Consider the following 24,155-nt stretch of genomic DNA (forward strand, 5'->3'; position numbering starts at 1 on the left):
AAGATGCCACTGGTGGTCCGGGATAATGGGAAAGATGCCACTGGTGGTCCGGGATAATGGGAAAGATGCCACTGGTGGTCCGGGATAATGGGAAAACCACAGCTGTTTGAGAATCCTCTACACCAGTGAGAGATCTATATTCTTAATAAAGACGCCAAATTGTCATATCTCACAATAAAGCTTTTTATTAAAAAAAAGATTCTGATAGGGAACAGAGACAATGAAGAAGGGCAAAAAAGCCACAACGACTCCCCAACATGCCCCCAAATACCTTTGAATATCTTCATAGAAACCTGTAGTGCACACGTCATGAACTGCTCAGGCGTAGCCACAGCCTCAACATTACCTAACACATTTAAATTGCTACATAGAAAACACAGTGCACATCACTGCTGCAGTATTACACAGCCCAGCTTCTTTGTTCATCTCAGAGACTGTGCCAAGCAGGCACAAGGAAAAGCTTCAAGAAATTCAGAGAGACAGTAAGGAGCCTGAGGGTGTGGTGAAATAAACCGAAAAGACTAAAGTCACAAAAAATTTGATGATGCTGAGAAAAAGAAAAACAAAGCAGTTAACACACTGCCCTGCTGGAAGGGACTTTAGAGTATGGGCTCTTAAAGGACAATCACCAGGTTAGTTTTTAGAGACAGATCCATTTTAAGGATTTATCCGAAAGAGGCAAACTCTTTAATAGGTGAATCTGACTTAAGACACAAACAAAAATTCAAACAACAACAACCAAAGGCCCAAACACTTATCATCTGGGAAGGAAAATGGTCAAAAGAAAATAAGAATTTTAACAATTCAAGGGGGGACAGATTAGTGACACACAACATTCAAAGAGATGTAAAATTTAAGAAATAACAATCCCTCATCTATTATCTAAGCTAATTAGTTAATCAGTCACGAAAGAAAGAAAGAAAAAAGAAATCTATGCTAAGAATTCTTCACTAGATGGACAGAAAATGGGGTCATTATAGGATCATGTATGATACTCAGATATTCTTAAAATTGAACATGAAAAAAGTAAAATCATTAAAACAGAGAATTTTGCTGCCGAACATTGTATAAAATATTGTATACAACTTAAATATGTTGCAACAACTTAAATATCAAAGCAAACATACAAAAAGAAAGGAACAAAAGAAATCGCAAATCAGTACTTCAAACAGAATTCAAAGTTCCGAAGCAAGTATTTCTGTATGTTAAAAAAAAAGCATTGGAAATCAAATCAAAATATATTTCAAAAGGATAAACTCAGAGAATGCATAATCTTTATTCAAAGAAACTATAAAAGGGATACTCTTGTAGAAAAATGATGGAGACAAGCATTTAAAAGCACGTTCTAATAATCACGAGGATGGTGATGATTGCAAAAGTACTAAATTAAATTAACCACTTTAATAAAGCAAAACTGGGGGCTTGGGCTTGGCTCAGTGGGCAAAGTGCTTACCCCACATATGAGTACACAGCATCTATAACACTCATGTAAGCTGCTGGGTCAAGTAATATTCAGTCATAACCTTATTGGTTGGAAGGTGGAGATGGGTTGATTCCAGAGTCTTCCATGCCAGTGTAGCCAAAACAGTGAGCTCTAAGTCCAGTGGAAGATATTACCTTAAAAAATAAAATGGAGAACAATAGAAGAAGATGGTAGCATTCTGCAGACATATGCTTAAGAATACCCTCGTACCCACGTGTGCACACACAGGCATACACACGATAATACTTGTAATGAACATAGTAAAAATGCCCTTTATAGATGTAAAAATAACTTAGGCAGCCCCACTACAGCCAAGGTTGACTTGATAACCATAACTGGGTGACATCACTCGCTCAATATAACCAGATACAAACCTGGACCCCACTATGCCCAATTAACAGTATATAAGCAGAGACCCAGAGCAATGCTCTGCTCTGCACATCAGGACAGACATCACCTTGATCTGCCCTGTGACTGGAGAGTCTCCCCCAAGATCCTGACCCTTGAATCAGAGACTTCTGTTAGAGAGTGGACATGATCTTCAGCTAAGATACATTGCCCGGGTGAGCAGCCTTGGGGAGAAGGCTTAGGACCATAGTTAGGAATTCAGAGTGTAAACTTCGTGTGATGATCCTCAGCATAATAAAACATAGTTGTATTTTATACTAACTATAAACTATGTGTATATACTATAACTATGTGTATATATTATACAAATAGATAACTATGTGTATCTACATCCTTGCCCGGCTCAATGCCTAACTGAGAGGTTGAAGTGAAAGAGTTTGGAGTGACAGCTGTATAATCTGCATTCACTGACGGGAGTTGCAAGGCCAGGTCTCTTGATACCAGCAGGTCATGAAGGCTGAAGTTACAAATCCCTGAAATTAATCCCTCTGTCTGTAGCTGAGAGCTGCTTCCCAGAGGCTGGCTCTAGAGGATTCCCTGCCTGGATCACAAGCCCCTGGCTCAGGGAGTGTTAGTGTCCATCTCCTGTGAACTCTTTGCAGCAGGGGAAAAAGCCTCAGGCAGAGTACCATTGAGGGTAAAATTCCCAGCCAGAGCCAGGAGTCCGGATCTGAATTTCCACAGTGAAAAAGGGATTGATGCCTCAGGCTCTCTTGCAGTTTGTGAGAGACCAATTGGGCCTTGATTGGCTGTCAGTAAGCACACAAATGAGGTGAAGTTTAGAACTTGTTAGGGAAGAATTGTCAAACTGGTAAGAAGTTTCTGGCTGTCCACAGGTGTAATAATCTTCAGAGGTGTCTTCTCACAGTTTTAGCTTTCCCATCTTAGTTGAAAACAAAGCACTTTTATGAAATTCATGTCTCTTATTCCTTTTGTAGATTCTTCTGTTGTCTTGACAGCTGTTGTCACAACTCTCATTGCTCTTGGGGCTCGAGTTTCCCTGTCTTGGCAGAGAAGGCCACAGTGGGTGCCCATCACTCTTCTCCCATCTTCTGCTGCTCTCTGACCAGGAGCTGAACCCTTCAACTTGGCCTCTAGTCCCAACCATTGTAATAGAGGCTTCGAATCTGCCTTGATTAGAAACACCGATTGTCCTTTTCTTGGGCCAGCAAGGCACCTGATGGCTGATTAAAAGGAGATACAAGCCTGGCATCTTTGCTCTTATATTTACTCTGTCCTCTTTTCTCTCTTAAATATGTCAGAATTCCATGTGTAAATCATTTTGTGACTATTTTTATGACCGTGGTACTCCTCAACAGATTTTCTTTTCTTTGCAAATGTGAAGAAAATAACATAGAATATCACCTTAATATAGTTTTTGTAGTGACTACATGTTAAAGTGTTAAATAGGATACATTTGGTCAAATAAAATATATTATTAAATTTTATTTATTTATTTCTCAGTGTGGACACAGCAAGGAGAAAAATGTTCAATGGTCGGGCCAAGTCTATCTTTCCAATTAAGTTTATCTTTCTTAAAATGAGAAAAGATAAGGTTTTGATGTCATGATAGAGAAAGTGCAGGGCGAGGATGAGAAGATTGCATGGTAGCAACCTTGGCAAGGTATGAACTACCAAGGAAAATACCTCATCTTTTCTCATGTTAAGGTTTGTTAATGAGATGAAACTTGCTCTTCCTTCTTGGGGGGAATAGTTTGGTGTTTTGTAGCTCCCAGAATATGAACATATTTCTTTTAATATTAATATTTTAATTTAATTGAGATAATATGTATATATTTATATACATTTATTTTAAGAAATTCTTTTCTTAGAGAGGTAGCTGTCATAGGACAATTTTTTATTCTCAGGCAGCAATGCTATAGACTGAAGCCCTTATGTCTTTTCTTAACCTGTCCAGTCTCTTTCACTGTTATACGTTGTCTGTATCTTCCTAAGAAAGATGATGACAGTATTTACAGTCCGGATTCCTGTCACAGCAAGTTTGACTACCATATCTGATTTCCCCAGAATTCAAGGAGACTTCTAGAAAGAATGTGCTAGAGAACAGATGGACCATATAGACCAGATCAGTTAGTTAGGGCAAGGACTGGTTTCTACTTTAGGAAGATGATATCTAGAAGACTCCTTGTTGTTGATCTGTATCAAGAGTTTGAATATCTGGATGTTTATAAACAAGCTATGCTAAAGAAAAGGTTTTAGTTGAACAAATGTTCTTGTAGTATGATTGAGCATCCTTTAGATATATGCCAAAGTGAGGTATTGCTAGGTCCTGAGGTAGGTTGATTCCCAATTTTCTGGGAAAACATCATGCTGATTTCCAAAGTGATTGTACAAGTTTGCATTTCCACCAGCAATGGAGGAGTGTTCCCTTACTCTGCATCCTCTCCTGCATAAGGTGCCATTGGCGTTGTTCTGAGCCATTCTGACTGGTATAAGATGGTATCTCAGAATTGTTTTTATTTGCCTGATGGCTAAGGATGTTGAACATTTCCTTGCATGTCTTTCATTCTTTTGAGATTCTTTGATGTGGATTCTCTATTTAGATCTGTACCCCATTTTTAAAGTTGGATTATTTGGTATTTTGATGCCTAAATTCTTGAGTTCTTTATATGTTTTGGAGACCAGTCCTCTATCTGGTGGGGAAGATCTTTTCTCACTTAATAGGTTGCCTTTTTGTGTTATTGACTGTGTCCTCTGTTTTACAGAAGCTTCTCAGTTTTAGGAAGTGACATTTACTTATCGTTACTCTAAGTGTGTCTGTGCTACTGGTGTTATATTTAGTAAGTGGTCTCCTGTGCTCATACATTGAAGGCTACTTCCTACTTTCTCTTCTATCAGATTCAGTGTGGTCAGATTTATATTGAGATTATTAATCCACTTGGAATTGTGTTTTGTGCATCAGGATAGATATGGATCTGTTTTCTTTCTTCTACATGCTGATATCCAGTTATGTCAGCACCATTTGTTGAAGATGCTTTTTTTTTTTCAACTGTATAATTTTAGCTTCTTTACCAAAAATCGGGTGCTCAAATGTGTGGATTAATATCTGGGTCTGATTCTATTCCATTAATCAACTCTGTTTTTATGCCAATACCAAGCTGTTTTCATTACAATTAGCAGCATTATTTGTAATACACAGAACCTGGAAATGACCTAGATGCCCCTCAAAGGAAGAACGAATAAAAAAAAATGTAGTACATATACAAAACAGTACTATTCAGTGGTAAAGAATAATGACATCTTGAAATTTGCATGCAAATGGATGGAACTAGAAAAAAAAAACATCCTGAGAGAGTAACCCAGACCCAACAGATGAACATGGTATGTACTCACTCATAAGATGATACTAGCTGTAAAGCAAAGGATATTGAATCTATAGCTTATGATCTCTGAGAAGCTAAGTAGCAAAGTAGACACTATGAGAAACATATATAGATACCCAGGGAAGGGAAAATATACAAGATCTCTTAAGAAAATTGATAGTGTGGGGGTGGAGGAGAAGAGAGGGTGTAAGGGAAGGGGAAGGGGAGAAAGGGAGAGAGAGGAGAACTTGAGGGGAGAGGATGGTCGGGATGGGGACAGGACAGAAACAGAAAGCAAGGAAAGAGATATCCTGGTTAAGGGAGCCATTATGGGGCTGGAAAGAAGCATAGCATTAGAGAGATTTCCAGGAATCCACAAGGATGACCCCTGATAAGATGACTAAGGAATAGAGGAGAGGGTGCCTGAGCTGGCCTTGCCCTGCAGTCAGTTTGATGACTGTCTTAAATTTCATCAAAACCTTCATGCAGCAACTGATGGAAACAGAGGCACAGACCCACAGCAGAGCACTGGGCTAAGCTCCCACAATCCGCTTGAAAATGGGAGGAGTGAGAATATGAGCAAAGAGGTCAATACCATGATGGGTACACCCACTGAAACAGCTTACCTTAGCTAGTGGGAGATCACCGACTCCAGCTGGACAGGGAAGGAACCAGCATAGGACTCTGAATGTGGGTGACAGTTGCATAGCTGAAGAAGACTGTGGGGCCACTAGCAGTGGTACCAGGATTTATCCCTACTGCTTGTACTGGCTTTTTGGAACCCATTCTCTTTCAAGGGATACTTTCTGCAGCCTAGATATGGGGGAGGGGTTTGGTCCTGCTTCAAAGCAATGTGCTAGACATTGTTGGTTCCGCATGGGAAGGAAGCCTTACCTTCTCTGAGGATTGAATGGGGGTAGGATGGTGGGGAAGGTGGAAGGAGCAAGAGGAGGGAAGGAAGTAGGAACTGGGATTAGTATCTAAAATGAGAAAAGATATGTAGTGGAGGCTGTCCTTCATTTCCTGACCACCCAGACCTGAAATAAATACTCAGAAACTATGTTATTTTCAACACTGCTTGGTCAATGGCTTAATGGATGCCTAGCAAGATCTTACATCTTAAATTAACCCATTTCTATTATTTAATATTTTACTATTACCTATTGGCAAGCTTGCAGCTAGCAGCTCACAACTTTTTCCTCCGACTCCATGGTTTCTCCTGACTTCACCTTTTTTCTTCCAGCTTTCAGTTTCGGTTTCATGCCTAGCTCTACTCTGCCTTATCACAAACCAAAGCAGCGCATTTATTCATTAACCAATAAAAGCAACACCTATACAGAAAGACTTCCCACATTATCTCCCCCTTTCTGTCTAAATAAAAAAAAGGTTTTAACATTAACATGGTAAAATTACATGTAACAAAATAGATATCGAGCAAGAATTAAAGTTACTATATTTATATATTTATATCTACCTTATCTTTTAGCATCACTAAGGAAAACTATACTATCTATACTTCAACTCCATCAAAAACTCCGAAAGGATATAATATTACCTAAGCAAACAGGAAATGCATTGTAAGCAACTTCCAAAACTCTAGAATTTATAGAGACATCTCGTTGCCTGGAGAGTCACCCAAAGTTCTTCTGTAACATTGGAGCATCCAATCTTCAGCCTACAGGCCCATAGTTTCCAGCAGACTTTTCCATGAAGCAAGAAACCAAAGATTTGTTCATCTTGTGATGGCAAAATCCATCAGTTGCTTTCATCTGTGTCTACAGAATGCCTGGTAACTCTTTCATGAAGCCGGAAGGACAGTCTCAACTTTAGCAAGTTCAGCAGTCATATTTCTGTGGGTCCTGCATGTCCAGTTCATACAACATAACATCAAGCAGTCTAGTCAAGAGCAGTTTCTTACCCAAATAACTAGCAAACTCCATAAGGAATCTCTTCAATGCCCATCATACTCTTGAAGTAGATTGGTGCTGCCAGGAGCAGATGAGTCTCATTGTCATCAAAAGTCCTAAGTTCTTAATCCTTTTAAATGCCATACAGTCTTGAAAGATCTGCAGAATATCTATTCATCTGAAGTACATCTAGAAAACCTAACTAACATAACTATAAGGTTGACGATTATAGATGATTATCTATTAACCTATATTTTATAATTATACATTACATTTTTAAGTGAGCTGCACAAATACAATACTTCAATCAAGATCAAAAATATATACAACAAAATTGATCTTAGACTTACATCAATACACCAAGGTTCATACTAATGCAAAGTACTCATATCTATAGCATATTCACCTTTAAATGTAAACAAATATTTATAAGCAATCATTTAGAGAATTTGGGCATAGTTATTTCCAGCCTTTTTGTGTGTGTGCTTTTTGTTGGGTGATGTAATTTTGGGAGTGTTCATGATGACCTTTCAGGGGTTCTTGCTCCATCAAACCATATTAGTCTGGAAGCAATCCACAGGTCCTCATCCTCTGTGGAAACAAAAGAAGAACTTCTTTTCCAAAGCAACAAATCATTAGACAGAAAATACCTTTAAAATACATATGTTGGTTTAACTTAGTAGCCCATACAGTGAAATGTCTTTCTGTACTTAGCTCCTTCACAGTCAAAAAATTTAAAGAAAATACAATAATCCAGACTCTCTGTGCATATTCCATCTTTAAGTGTTTTATTTTTATTACTCTATTACTTTTTCTACACGTTTACTCTGTCTCTTTAAAGACTTTTATTTTTTAAAATGATTTGCTTATTGTTATTACTTTCTATACTCTTTTTTTCTCCCTCCCAAACATACATACATTTATCCAACACTTTGACCAATTTAGAATTTTTTTTAATCTGAATCTGTCTACTATTGTGTTTCTGTAATTATTTTCTGACTAGAAGCATCTTTTTCTTCAGGTTATTTATTCATTAACCAATAAAAGAAACACATATACAGAAGGACTTTCCATATCAAAAATAGTTTTTAAAAACATAAACAAATAATTAATTTTTTTTAAAAAGGTTTTAGACAAATGTTCCTCAAATAGTTGATACTCAGGTGAACAGTATCTTTGGTTATCTTATGGTCAAATGAGACAGTCTCAGTGTGAAGGTACAGGTGCTGAATGTTTATCCTGTTTTAGTCATCAACCAAAACACCTGTGTTAAAGTCCCCAGAAAGGTAGAGTCAGTGATATTGGACAAACAAGCCTCCACATTGTAGAACACTAGGTATGACTCCTGTGTCTATTTTATCATTTTAATTTCTTCATCATTTCCCTTCACCTACTGAAAACTCAAGGTGTCTTGGCTTCTTACCACCTTTGGTCATCATACATAATACTGCTAATAATAGAGGGTTATAAATTATCATATTATTTTTCTAACAATGAAGTTTAGGAGTTGGATATCTGGTATGATGTCTGGCATTGTGAAATGGTAAGAAACTTTCTCAAAAATATCCATACAGTTTTACAGTCCCTCCAGCTAAGGGCTCTGTTAATGTATACCATTGCTAACAAAGCTAAAAAAATAAAAAAAAAACCTGTTATTATAAAAGTTGCCTAGCCATGTCATGCTATTTAGTTGATATTTCCCTGTTGATTACTAAATTCAGGGTGTCTTCTAATATACTTATTTTCTGTGCTCTTTGGGGAGGTGAGATTTTGCATGTAAAACAAATGTGATTGGCTTTCATTCTTTCTCCGCATTCTTTATAGCCTAAGTTAGCCTAGAACTCTCAACACTGCTATGTCAGGCATGAGTGTTGGCATCACAGGTATTGGGCCCAATTTTGCATTTCTTTGAATATGTGGCTTCTTTTGTTGTTGTAAGGTGTTTTTTGAGAAGTGGTATACATACCAGGTAGAATTCTACTCACACAGTAATTCTAGTTCTAGTTGTGTTGATAGAATCCATATTGTTTTTATAGCTTCTGTGCATATTTACCATGTCAAGATCAACGTTTTCTATATTCTTGCTATCACTTATAATCTTTAGTCTATTCTAAAAACTTTTAAAAGGAGTGAGGTGAAAGTTCTATGTGGTTTTCAATTTCTCCTATGATGAGTGATGTTGAGACTTTTTCAATGTTTACTGACATCTCTGTGTCTTCTTTTATAAAAATTCTTCTGAAGCTTACTAACCATTTTTAAATTTTTTTCTTTTCTGTATTTTGCTATTGATTTCTCAAATTCCTTTTGTAGTTCATATACTAACTCCTCGTCAGATATATGGCTTATTAATATTTTCATTAAGTTTGCTGTCTGTTTATTTGGTAACAATGATAAGAAATTGGTTTTAGAAATATTTTAGTGAAGTATACTTCATTTTTTCTAGTTTTAGTTTTGTGATTTGAGCTTTAGGGTCATGTCTAAAATAATGCTACTATGTTCCAAAATTCTAAAGCATTTCCTATATGAAAAAATCTTGATATTCAACTGTACATACCAGATTTAAATATTTTTTGTATACATAGGTTTGTGCATATGTTTGTCTTTGTATGTCTGAGTATCTTCCTCTTTTACGCTGGAACCATAATTTTTGAAACAAAGATTCTTGCTGAAACTGAACCTCACCGATTCAGCTGGACAAACATGGCAATTGTTCCCAGGGATCTGCTTGCCTTCTCCCCAGTGCTGGGATCCCAGACACGCATCATCTCACCAAGCCTGGCATCTTTTGTGCTGTTGGGGATTCAGATTTTGATCCTCTGGCTTGCACAGCAAGCACTTTACCAGTAGTTCATCTCCTGTCTCCAAGGTTACAAACCTTCACCAGAGTAAACACACACCCAAGGGCACCACGAGTGGCTTCCACCCACCTCACATAGTCTCTTGTTGAAATAACAACTTAAAGACAGACAGCTGCCGATGCAATATAGTTCTCTCTGGGCATGAAGTTATTCTTACTTCAAGCATAACTTAACATTCTAAAGCTATCTGGTTCCTAAACTAACAAATTGAGACAACTTCTAAAAGCTCAAATCTAAAAGCTAAACTTTACATGCAAAATATTTTTGTATGTTGAAAAAAATATAAGAATTTGAAATAGAACTGATTTCATGTTTGTGAAGGTAGGTAGTGCTGTATGTATGTGTGTGTGTGTCGGCAGGTGCACTTGCCCATGTGTGTGCACAAAGAAAAAATGAGGATATTAAATGTCTGGATATATCATTTTCTGCCTATTCTCTTGAAATGGGTTCTCTCACTGAACTTGGAGCTAGACTGGAGACCAGGAAACCTTAGTGGTTCCGTTGTCTTTCTCCCCCATAATGCTGGAGTCACAGGTCTGCAGTCATACCTGGCTTTTCATGTGAATTCTGGGCATCTGACCTCGAGTCCTCAAGCTCGTGCAGCGAACACTTTTTACCCACTGGCTGTCTCTTGACCTTGAGCTGCTTTTCTTTCCATCTGACTATTTTGTGCACAATTGACATTACGGAAAAAATACTAGGGTTAACTTTTCAAATTTTGTCTTAAAAACACACTTTAAGGACTGAAGCTATAGGTCTTTGGTAATTCATTTGCATAGAATGAGCAAACAAAGGCTCTGGTTTTGATACCTCATCAATAGAGAGAACAAAAATGAATTAACACTATCAGATTAAGAAAATAAAATATTCACAACTAACACATGGCCTTCATTTTGTAACTTCTTGACAGACATTTCTTATCATGGACAGTGTTTTGCAAACTTACAGATTGTGACAGCAGTCTGAAGATGATGTCACTTAGTTGTCTCTTCTTATGCGCTATTCTGCTCCATTGTTCTGATTTCATGATTTTGAGTATAGTCTTAAGAGATGAGCAGAGCGAGGAAATTCTCCCTCTTCATGATTTTGCTGCAATTCAATTTCTACTGAACTCCATCACTTTGTACTCACGATGATACAAATTTTGTCTCTGTTCTTGTTTTACAGATCCTTCTGACCTCAAATCTATGTGAAATTTCTGTTAAGTAGTACACATTCCACACGTTGTTCCATAGGTTCTTGTCCCTTGTCACTTATGTGAAAGGGGGCAGAAGATGAACGTCTGGCTGTATTCATGATTAGAATGCAAACTAATTGAATGACAATTGTCTGGCTCAAAACCATCCCTGTCCTTCCATTTCTTTAAAACTTAAAAGCATTTGATTTCTGTTAAAAGAAACCTGACATTTTATGATATTAAATTTTAATGTACTTTTGCTCAATGAACATTTTTCTGCTTTTGTTCATTTATGTCAAAGAGCTTAAAAATAACCTAGCGACTCTCATGAAATTGAACAATGAATATTACTTAAATGCATAAGTTTTAATAGGCTGTCTGAATGCTTTCTTTTCTATGTCAAGTAACTTTATAAGAAAGAAATTAAGTGAGAAACTTAAAGTCATTGTTAATTGATGATAGTCTGCTTTCATTCTCATGGTTTGAATCTTAGTACAATAATGGTGTCATTGTATTGCAAAGCTTGAATAAAGTATACTGATTACATTGTTCTGAAAGTTACACTAGAATTAATCTTCTAATAAGCCAATAATTATGTGATCAGTATAATAGTAAGCATAGTAGCTATCAACTCTGGATGAAGATGCTTAAAAGCTTAGGTCAATGAAAGATGCTACTTGTGAATGTTAGACAATGATTGTTTAGGATCTAAAGCTTATCAGAATTATATCCACAATATGATTTTACAAAATTGGTATATAAGTGGATAAATCCCTGGAGAAGTAAAGTGTATCTGAATCCCTGTTTTAGAGTAGTTTGTAAGTAAACATGTAAATAAATTCAATCAATTGACATTTTGTTTTAGAATGATCTTAGATGAATAATGGTACAATTGATTCTTAATGATAATTGTTATTAAATAAGAAAGATACTTTCCAAAAGAGTGCAGATTAGTTTTTACTTTATAATTTACTCATCTATAAAGTAAAATAAATAATATCTGTTTTACAAATATTTAAAAATGTCAATATTTTGGTTCATACAGCATGCTCAAGTACTAGCTACAGCATATTTAAATATCTTTTATATATCAAATTGCAAATGTACTTATAGTTTTCATTAAGAAATGTTTATTTTAGTTCTTTCACACATCTTTTTGTCCAGGTTTTACATGTGGTGCAGTTTTACATATGAATTTAATTGTTCATGAAGTTTAACTTTCAGTAGATGTGACAGAGAATTGATGAGAAGGACATAATTCAATAATTTTTTTTTTTTTTTGGTTTTTCGAGACAGGGTTTCTCTGTGGCTTTGGAGCCTGTCCTGGAACTAGCTCTGTAGACCAGGCTGGCCTCGAACTCACAGAGATCCGCCTGCCTCTGCCTCCCGAGTGCTGGGATTAAAGGCGTGCGCCACCACCGCCCGGCTCAATAATTTCAAATAGTGCAAATATAATAAGTTTAATGAAATGGGACAATACTTATGATGCACAATAAATATAGTGATACAGATAATATGGTTGTTTGAGTGCACAAATGCCTTGAGATACTTACACATCTTGAAGGAATAAAGATGTCAGTTGTCTATAGCTCAGTTTCCAGGTACGGGATGATGAATGCAGTTGACGTTAGTTGTTGAGGTTTTACTTTTACTCTTCAAGTTCTATTTCTCAATGCCTGGGAAGTATTAGCTGAGTTGTTCTTTACACAATTTAATGTATAGTATATGGATTCAGACAGAATCATCAATTTGCATACATTGTTATTACTGGAGTGTAGGTTAGTTCTGATTTTACATTGAAAATATATGAATCACTTACATGAAACCCTTATCCTTGTTCTCCCTTAAAGTAAATGTCTATATGCTATAGCTTAGCAGCTTCTTGACATTTGTTTTCAAATACTCTTCAGAAAGTTGCTGTTCTAATGCTTTCTGAAGCACAGTGAGGGACTCAATTGTGGTTCCAGAAACACTTTAGTTTGCCTTGTTGTACAAGTCATTCCTTCCTTCCTTCCTTCCTCATGGGATTTAAGGACCAAACTTAGGGTCTCGGTTATTTATGTCTTCCCTTTTTCTTCCTTCATTCCTTCCTTTCCCCCCTCCCTCCCTTCTTCTCTCTTTCTCTCTCTCTCTCCTCTTCCTTCTTCTTTTCCTCTTTTCCCATCCCCTCTCCAGGGTCTTCAAATGTAGCCCAGGGTGTTGTTGTTGTTAAATTCTATTTGCTTCAGCCTTCCAAGTCAAGTGCTGGTATATTTTGATTTTCAATTATGAATAACTTCAGAAACCCCTGAAAGTGATACAATGGAGCTATTTTAATCAAGTTCACCTATGATTGCTCCATAATTATTTCAGTAATAAAGAAAAGAACAATCTCTTCTCTATCCACATTCCACTTAATTACAGAAAATTTATTTTATAATGATGTTTACTGTTAAAACAATTTTGAAGCATTTTTCAAATTACTTAGGTTGGAAACACTAAGCATCTGTGGGTCTTACCTTCAGAGCACTAAAGAAGAGTGGGTTTAACAGTTATGGAAATAATCAAAAGTTCAACCAACAACAGAGTATTTTAAAAGTCACAGTACAAAACTAATTACCAAGAAACTAGCCATTACTCCATATCTGGGCATGAGTGTTTTGTGCACTAACATATTTGTGAAGTTGCATATGAAATAAAGGGTACAATCTTTTCTAAATTATGTTGCTTTTCAATCTATGAAATCTCTCTCTCACACACACACATACACATAGACACATACATGTTGCAGAATGTTTATTTCTGTGAACCCTGAATTGGGATTAATTAAATGAAACCTTGAGTCAAGAGGTGGAGCCAGCAACTTGTTGACAGGAAGTCATCATAGAATGTTAGAGGGAGTTCAGAAAATGGATAGAGAAACACACCGGAAGTAGTAGGGAGGGACTTTAAGTGTGGTGATCTATTTTCATTTGGGATAGCCAAAGAGAGTCCTTTAGGCTGGGTTGCTGGCTAAGGACGAAGGTCAGCTGATTTCTCTTGGCCTCTGAGCTAGCAGGTTTTCATCCCGATATCTGACTCCAGAGTGTTTATTGGTAAAATAGAACAATAGAGACTCGGTTAAAACAACAACAACAACAACAACAACAACAACAACAACAACAACAACAACCTATGTTTTGCTGCTGCAGCAGAGGTGGTTCTGACAGAAGTCCCAAGCCTTGATCTGAGCAGAGGGATGGTGACTGTGGAACCACAGTTAGTAGCTGAAACAGCAGTAGATTCAGGTGAATCCACTGCACCAATGAATGAGAGAGTGAGAAATAAAATACCAAGAATGAGTGAATTAGAAGTCAAACATCAAGAGTAAAAATGGAGTTAGAAAGAAGACATCAAAAATAAAGAAGGAATAGAGAAGGCAAGAGAAGAGGATACTAAAAGAAGGGAACCATCAGGAGAGTGTGAGCTTAATTTTCCCTAACTTCCTCAGATAAAAAGGCTAGTTCACACTAATTCTGTGACTTTTCCTGTGAGTCCTTTTCTGCTAGGATGTTGGCTCCCAGGTTGCAAAATATGGACTCAAGAGGCTGAAACTGCAAGCATGGCACCTGCATGGGTCTGGACCTGGTCCTCTCTGTATATGTTATAGATGTTAGTTTGTGTTCTTGTGCAATTTCAAATAGTGGAAACAGGTATATTTCAGATTCTTTACCTAGTCTTGAGACTCACTCCTATTGGGTTGCATTGCCCAGCATCTATATGAGGACCCTCACCTTGTCTTGTCATAGCTTGTTTTCTTCTGTCCTGCTATAATCTCTTAGAGACTTGACCATTTCTGTAAAGGAAACAGAAATGAGAGGGGGCTAGAGGGAGGTGAGGGAGGGGGGACTGTTGTTGGGATATATTGAATGGGAGAATAATCTATTTTCAAAAAATAAAATGATGTACAGTTATAAACAGAGAATTCTATTTATTGAGAACAGAAGAAATTCAAATGACTGAGAAACACTTTAAAAAATGTCAAAATCTTTGCTCATCAGGGAAATAAAAATCTACATTACTGTGAGATTTCATTTTATGTCTATTGGATGGCCAATAGCAATAAAACAAATGACAGTTCATGTGATTGAGATGTAGTGTAAGGGGAACACTCATCTATTACTGGTAGAAGTGCACACAGCCACTATGGAAGGCAGTGTGCCAGTTCCTCAAGAAGCTGGGAATCAATCTACCTCAAGATCCAGTGATACCAATGTTGGGCATAGAAGCAAAGGATGATTCATCCTACTACAGGACACTTAGTCAACCATGTTAATTGCTGCTTTATTCTTAGTACCTGGAAATAGAAACATCCCAGATGTTCATCAGTGAATGAAAATGTAAAGAATATATAGTAAATTTGCATAATAGAATATTACTAGGCCATTACAAGTGTGAAATCGTGGAATTCACATACAAATGTATGGAGCTAGAAAAGTATTCAGACTGAGGTAACCCAGCCGCCCTCCAATCAGATATAATACATATTCACTTACATATGAACGTTAGCTGTTTTATAATTGTTAATCAAGCTACAACATATATAACCACAGAGGTTAAATACAGAGTAAAGAATTGGATGAGACAGTGATAGGTTTCTAGTAAGGGGAAATAGAATAGATAGTTATGGATGGATGGGGTCAAACTGGAATGGGAGGGCCATATAAGGAGGGGAGTGAAGAGGGGCATGAGGGATTGAATACAGTGATCAATAGCTTACAGTAAGAGATACTTGAGGGTATCTTATGGAAACAATACAATAGAAAATTCATGAAATATATGCAGACATGAAATTGATCTCAATGAAATTTGCAAATATCAGGGGTGATAGAGCCCTAGATGGACATCTCTGATCACCAAATGAAGCCTCAAGTACTGGGAATGGGTTACATCTCGTTGAACTTTTGGCTAAATGGGTTTCATGGGATTCCCCAAACAAATCATGCTGTTGCCAAGGCTAACATTTTTTTCTCCATTAACTGGAATCAAGGTGTAACTTATTGAAGATGGAGATATGAACTGTTTCCTACATAGAGCTTTCATTCTATGGACTAATGGTGATGGTTCTGTAAGATACTTAACTCTGCGTGCTTCCAAATGCGTGCTTCCAAATGAGAAACATAATCAACCAACTCAAATGCAAGCCTTTCCTTTTTACAGAGACAGGGTTTCTCTGTAGCTTTGCAGCCTTTCCTGAAACTAGTTCTTGTAGACCAGGCTAGCCTCAAACTCCAAGAGATCCACCTGCCTCTACTTCCGGAGTGCTGGGACTAAAGGCATGAACCACCACTGTCAGGCTCTAAACCTTTAAATCTAAAAGAGTGTCCTAAACTTCAAAATATGCTGTTGCAATGGTGGCACAAAGTTTGTGGTAGTAACCAACCCATATCTGATTTGACTTAAGCCCTACTTTATGAAATGCAACCCATATTTGATACTGTTTGACTTTTCAAGAACCAAAGACTATACAGGCCATGGACCTAGGAGAAAACCACATACTACTGATAAACTAAAAGTATGTAGCCATAAAATGACTCCTAATAAAATTCTGTTATATTCAAAGATGTTGTGTAATATTTCTTTACATTCTGTGAAGATGTGTTACTGTGACTAGTTTATTAAAAAGCTAGGTGGTCAATAGCTAGGCATAAGGTATGCCTACCTATTCCAGACAGAGAGAGTTCTGGGAAGAAGAAAGGAGTCACCAGCTAGATATTGAAGAAGAAGCATGAGTAGTACAGAATAAAGGTTACCAAGTCATATAAAAAAGCATAGATTAAAAGATAGGGGTTAATTTAAGTTATAAGAACTATTTTAAAAAAGCCTAAGCTATTGGATGAGATATCATAATTAATAATAAGTCTCTGGGTCATTTTTTGTGAGCTGGTGGTCCAAAGAAAAATCCCAGTCACTATGAAAAAGTTTGCTTACACATAGATGAGTGCTTTTCACAACCATTGTCAGAGAAGCTTCCTCTTGCAGTAGGTGAGAGCAAATACAGAATCCCACAACCAATGTACAGAGAGTAGAGGACTGTGCAATGTTCAAGTCCAAATGAGATATCTTCACCAAATCCTTTTCAGAAAACTCTTTGGAAGAGAGGAGGCTGAAAGAGTGTAAGAATCGTCACAGGTCCTGTACATTGTCTGCAACAGACTGGATTCCACAGCTGCAAAGAGACATGGACACTTTCTACACTTGAAAATAAAAATTTCCCCCAATGGAATCTCACTGGGGAAAAAACCCCACTCTTAAGGGTAGACTCTATGTCCAGCACAAAATGAACACAATGCTATCTTTAGAGATGATTTTGTCTCATGCTGTGTCAGTGCACAGGAACCTTACGGATCCTTTGTGTATGTACTATGGATTCCAGTTTGGGAATTTATGGGTTTCCTACATGGGGAAACATGAGAATATTTTGAATGTCTTAAGCAACAAGATTTTGGTTCATTCTCAAATACTTGCCACTATTGCTACCAAGCTCACATGCTTTTCAGGATTGCAGCAGAGATTATCAACTGGGAAATGGCTGTATCATCAGGGAGGGCATGACAATATCTGGAGATGGTTTGCTTGTCTCAGCTACTGTATTAATTCTTGAATCTTAATCCTAATAACCCTTCAGTGAAAAATACCGCCATCTATGAAGGACACTTATTTTTCTCAAATTGCTTGTAATACTATGGCTTAAAATCCCAGTCATTTTTATAAAAAAAACGTTTTTTAATGTATTGTTTGAGAATTTCATATGTATCTACAATATGCTTTGATCAAATCTACCTCCCGTCCTCTCCTCTACAAACCCTTCGAGAAAACAAGATTTCAAGTTTTTCTTATCACTTACAGAATTTTTGTATCTAGTACTCTTTATTTTAGAAAGTTACTACTTTAGTACTTTCAAACACACACACCTACATGCACACACACACACACTATTGAGAGACTAAAATCTTAAATTAAACACACATTTTTGCTTATGCAAAGTATCTATGGGCAAACAAAGCAGAAAGAAATGATGTATCAAAAATGAATGATAAATTCAATCTAGATCCAGGCTTAGTAGGTGCTATACTGATAGAAGCTGTGGTGCTGACTCAGCTAAATTTAGAATCAAGGAATACAAAGAGTCATCCATGGTGATCAGAAGTGGTTTTTGGCTAAATGCATGGAACTAAATCTAGAGAAAAATCCAGAAGGCAAACAATTAAAGAATACTTATCTTTATAAAATCTCTCTCTCAAAAATAAACTAATAAATAAGAGAAAAAAATATCTCTATCTCTCTCTCTCTCTCTCTCTCTCTCTCTCTCTCTCTCTCTCTCTCTCTCTGTTTATCTGTTTGCATGTATGTTTGTAACAGTTGAAAGAGAGCAAGGGGGATTACAGAGAAAAGGGACGTAGTTATAATTTTTTAATTGCAAAAAATGTTCTTATGTCCCCAAATGCAATTTATTCTTACAATATAGAGTTTTTGTGATGGCAAAAGTTTCTGGTTTATAAATTGAAGGCTATTCTACAGTGCTGATGGATACTTTGTAAAGCCCACTGGGGGGTGTTTAAATGCTGAGACAGAGAAATTAAATTTATTTTTGTTTGACTTCAAATTGAAAGTTTGTTCTTTTGCATTTATTCTCAAAATGATATTATTAGAAATTAGTCTCTTATGTACTGTAACTTGCTTTATCAGTATCTGCACAAACTTACTGACTCAAACTCTACCAGGTTGGTTTGTGCTAACTCTACTTCCCCCATGATTCTTCTTCCAATTTACATGATTGTACAGAAATAATTGAGAATATTAGAATAAAAATAATGAGCAACTCTCAGGCTGAACATAAAGATAGACTTAAGAAAAACTCCAGAGGTAGGTATATAGTAAGTATCAGAAATACTTCACAAATATTTTTATTGAAGAGCAGGACATATTCTTAATTATTATAATAGATATGTACATGTCTAATATATAATGTTTTGTGATAATCTTTCAGAGAAATAACACAGTATGTTAATAAAGTTAATAGACAAACAGCATCCATGGGAAAGTCTGTGTAAGTAGAAATAACAGTTTGTATCTGACAACCATCTACCTAACTGTTCTGGAAAAGGAAGTCTCATAGCAAGTGGTAAAGGCATTTCCCCCTATTGTAGGCATTCTTTTCACTTCATTGATGGTGTTTCTTCTGTACAGATGCTTTTAGTTTCATGTGGTCTCACTTTTTTCAATGTTGGTCTCCATACCTGTACAATAAGGGTCCTTCTCAGAAGGTCTCCTCCTATGCCAGTGAGTTCAAGCGCAGCCCCTCCTCTCTCCTCTTACCAGATTCAGAATATCAGTTCCTATTTCAAAGCTCTTTAGTTTTATTCTTCTACATGTAACTACCATTACTATTTGTCTTCTCTCAAGTGTGTCATTTTAGCCTGTGCTAAAATTTGGGAGGCTGTAGAGGCACAGACTTTTGTCTGTATCACCAGTTCCTTTCTATTGATGAGTATCTAAATGTCAGCTTTATTTTTATATTCTGTAGCATTAGTTGAAATCAGTGATAGAATTCTTTATCATTATTTTTATTGTATAAAATTGTTTTAGATATTCTTGGTCTTCTGTGTTCCCATATGAATTTTAATCATATTTTTTCAAATTGTGTAAAAATTTGAATTGGAATTTTATGGCTATTAGATTCAACCTGTGTATTGCTTTTGATAGGACAGTCGTATCAAAATATTAATTCTACCAACCCATGAGCACCGGTGGTATTTTCATCTTCTGTTAGATTCTCAAGTTTCTTTCTTCGTTGTCTTAAAGTTTTCACTGGTAAAGTAGCCAAAGGTATAAAATAAAATAAAGCTGAATTTTTCTTCTTAATTTCTTTCATAATCAAAAAAGATAAAGAATCTGATGAATAATAACAAACCTTCTTTATACTATATAATACTTCTGTGCTGGTTCAAAAATAGTCTCTTTTTTTCACCTCATTTTATAAAATTAATGGGAATACAGGACTTTTAAGCAAGGTATGAGTATTGTACTTGATGCCAAGATGGGGGTCAAACTGACCCAATCAGAATATTTTATTTCTATATCATCAAATCTTGATCCAAACAGAAAGCAAATTTTGAATTCAGATTTCCTCTCAAATCCTATGTGACCTATCAACATTATTTTTATTTTTATATCTGTTAAGTTATTTAACACATTGTATCATTTTCTATATTTCATTGATTATGCAAAGTACACACATTGATATAAAGAACTTATTTTATTATGAAAAATAATGTTATTTCAAGATGTTTAATGAGAATAAATTTTATTCAGGATTTATTTTTAATGTGAAAATCATGTTTTTAATCTGAAAATGCAGTCTGTTAACATTAAGCACGATTTAGAGTATATGTTTTATATCCAATGTACTGATCATTTTTATAGGCACTGATTTATAAAATTTATCTATTAGTCTACTAATAATTTTAATGATTATGCTTGAGGTAGTATTACAGATGACCTTTAATCTCTTATTTCCTTTTTTTTTTTAAAAAAAAAAAAAATCCCCGTATAAACTCAGAGTCAGCTTTATAGTGTATAGTTCAAGACTGGTCTTAACTAAATCAGAAACAGTATTACTGTAATTTTCATTAGACATACTGATTTAAAATATAGTTGAGAAAGTTTAAAAGAAAAACTAAAGTAATATAAATTGTCTTTTACTGATATTCATATGTCTCTCCTACTAATGCAAATGAGTAGGTGTTAGATGTTAAGGTATAAGCTGTACTATTATTAGTGATGAAATAAGACTAAAGCAGATAAAAATCATCCTCCATCCTGTATCCAATAGAAAACCTCTGTCACTGAAAAAAGTTTTTCATTTTTATATACATTTTTCCTACAGTCATTCAGTGATGTGTCTAGTTCATTATTATGCCTTTATCTTTTCTCATATCATAGAATTTGTATTATCCATTCTTAAATATTTTACAATAAGGATATAAAATAAAAGACTGGGATATTAAGCTATTTGCATATAAGTCAGAAATCAATTCATCTGTCATGAATGTTTTATTACTAAATAAGACATTTGTGGTATTTGGAAATGTCACTAAAGCTAAAACTGTATTGGACCAAGAATTGTGTTCAGTATTGGGAATCAGAGAAGTCTGCGCTGAGGTGAAGCCCCTTAGGGTACACACAGGTACAAAGTCTCTGTCTCTCTGGAAAAACCTGAATAATAGCTGCCTTTTTGCTTCTGAATCAGACCTGCTTTGTCTGCTGGCTAATTATGAGTTACTAGCTACTTGCCCCTACACAACAAAATTCACTTCCATTTTCCCTTACTTCCAAACTCACTGCCTCTGAATTCTCTGCTATTATATTTGATGCCAAGGATCAGCTGTCAACAATGATGGATTTTCAGAATTGGTCTTAGAATAGCAGAGAGAGAGTTTACCTTATTCTTTTGTGAGCATTCTACCAGTGAATTGTTCTTCCAATGTTAAATTACTGAAAGATTTAAAAACTTCTCACTAGAACACAGGAATTTGAAAACTGTCACATGTGTGACAGTTAACAACCTGGTATGTAGATAAAGCCCATACAGGTACACCCGTGTCAAGTACACTTAATTAATTGGCTTTATGGAAATAAAATATAATTGGATTCACACCAAATATTTTATTACTATTGCCTTTGTATGAGTATTTCATTGGAGTAGGCAGTATATCAACAGGATATACTTTCCATTTGAATTCATGAATGCTAAACTTTTAGAACTTTTTTATTATTTAGTGGAAGAGATTCTCTGGCTTAATTTATTTTGCAAAGCTATTTCCGTCTTGTTTTCCATTTCTGAATATAAAGAGCCTATTGTTGGGGAAAGTGGATGTTAATTAATCATATTCAAGCAAGGTTTTTTTATTGTGTAACTTGACTTTAGTTGAAAGGCACAAGCCGGGTCCAGGTAGGGCGAGAGTGAACACTTCAGACAATGCTTATTGTTTATGCCAGGATTGGATACTTACAAGAACTATCTGAAGGCTTCAGTATGTTTTCTGTTGGTAACATTTTGTGGTTGATTAAACCTGTCAGACCATTATTCAAATTAAATGCGGAGGCAGGTCATTCAGAATGAAGAAGTATGCGCAGCCAATCAGAACTCAGCACTCTAGTAGAAGGCAAGAATGCTAAGTATTTGAGTCCCTCCTGAAGCATGACAAGGGTCCTTCACCTTAAAATACTAATATCAAATTCACATATTTTTATTTTAAGATTACAAATGTCACATTAGCCTTTATTTAACTTTTAAATCACGGTGTTAGAAACTAGTATCTTTCTGGTAATTCCTAAATAATGAAAATAAAAAAAAAATAATTTAACAAATGAGATGGTAGATTTAAGAAAATCAGTCTCATCGAGGTGCCACACTGTTAGGAAAACAAAAATTTCAAATTTTTAGTAAATCCTTAAATTTTATTTTCTCTCAAACAACTAAGTGTGCTTGCATGCTAAACAGGTTCTGAAAATATCACTCAATATTTATACATTTAAAAGATCATATTAAAATGATTTTTTTCTGATAAAAACTTGTTCTTGAGCCAGCAGTGCACTCTGATTTAACAAACGTTCAGTATCTGTCTATTTGACACTGAGTAAGTGTGTGCATACTGCAACCAGCACATTGCTTCTTTATTTTGAAAAGAAACAGCGATGACTAGAGGAGCTGGATTGGCTTCTGAGAGAAGAATACCTTTTAGGAAGGTTTTTAGTCATAGTTCAATAACTCCACCAACTAACTATAAGGTACATTGCTAATCTAGATCATTTTCAAAGTCCCTTTAAGTCCTGAGAAGTTTCAAACAACACCTCCCCCCGCCCACACAATTTATCAAGTGGACTAAATCTATCATATCTATTTACTTTCTCTTTACAAACGTAAATCATTTCATTGAAGTTTTTTTTTTTTTTGTTTGTTTGTTTGGTTGGTTTTGTTTTTTTGATAGTCCTGTTCAGTTTTATCTTTGGTCTCTAGCTGTCCTGTTTCTGATTCCTGACCATTCAGGCAGTGCCAGGAGTGGGCTCCCTCTTAAGTTGGACAAGCCTGAAGGCGAATTTAATTAATCCAGGCCAGTGGGTACAAGAAGACAATTTTAATATAAAAGCACACTCACACACCCGGAGTTCAGTGATCCACCGTAAACCGGAAACAGGAAGGGCTCCAGTCTGCGCATCCCAATTAATTAGTAAAAACATTCGCCTGAGGCTGTCCCGCCCCAAAAGGCGGGGTCTCTCTACACAAGCCATTCCCACAAGTTCTGTGCCACCTCTACCCCAATACATCTTGCAGGCAGGAAAAATGTAGGTTGAAGGTTTCCCTCTGGTTTCATGTCCCAGTTGCTCCACTGGAAGCCTTGTCTGGTTATGGAAGATGGCCGGTTCAGGCTTTATAGCCCACATTACTGGGAGTCTTTGACAGGGTCACCCTCATAGATTTCAAGGAGGTTAGGATGGCAACTTTTTCTTATTCTTCCATGTTTTCCTTGTATTAAAAAGGGTCCCTCCCACTTTTCCTCTGCCCTGAACTCTAGTGGAACATGCAGATATTCTCATACAACCTTTCTCTACACCTACCCCTTTCTCTGAGCCCTCAAATCTGGCAAGCATTCTCTGGAAACACTCCAGCCACCCCTGCCGGAGAAGCAGCAGAACAGGGAAACAAGTAAACGATCTTCACATTTTCACTCTTTCATTGCTTCGGATTCTGATTTCCAGTCTTATACTCAGCTCTACTGCAGTGGCCTCACTGTCCTCTGTGTCCATCCCTCAAGGACTAAACTTACCCTGGTAGAAAAACCCTGACTTCCTCCCTCCTGTGAACCCACAACTGCCCATCTCCCATCCCATCACCATTCTTAAGTGTCAAGTCCCAACAACTGAAAACACCCCAAGTGGCTGCACTTCGAAGGATCCCAGAAGATCCTTTACTAAGCA

Source organism: Microtus ochrogaster, chromosome 26 (assembly GCF_000317375.1).
Source record: "Microtus ochrogaster isolate Prairie Vole_2 chromosome 26, MicOch1.0, whole genome shotgun sequence".
NCBI classification, from domain to species: Eukaryota; Metazoa; Chordata; class Mammalia; order Rodentia; family Cricetidae; genus Microtus; species Microtus ochrogaster.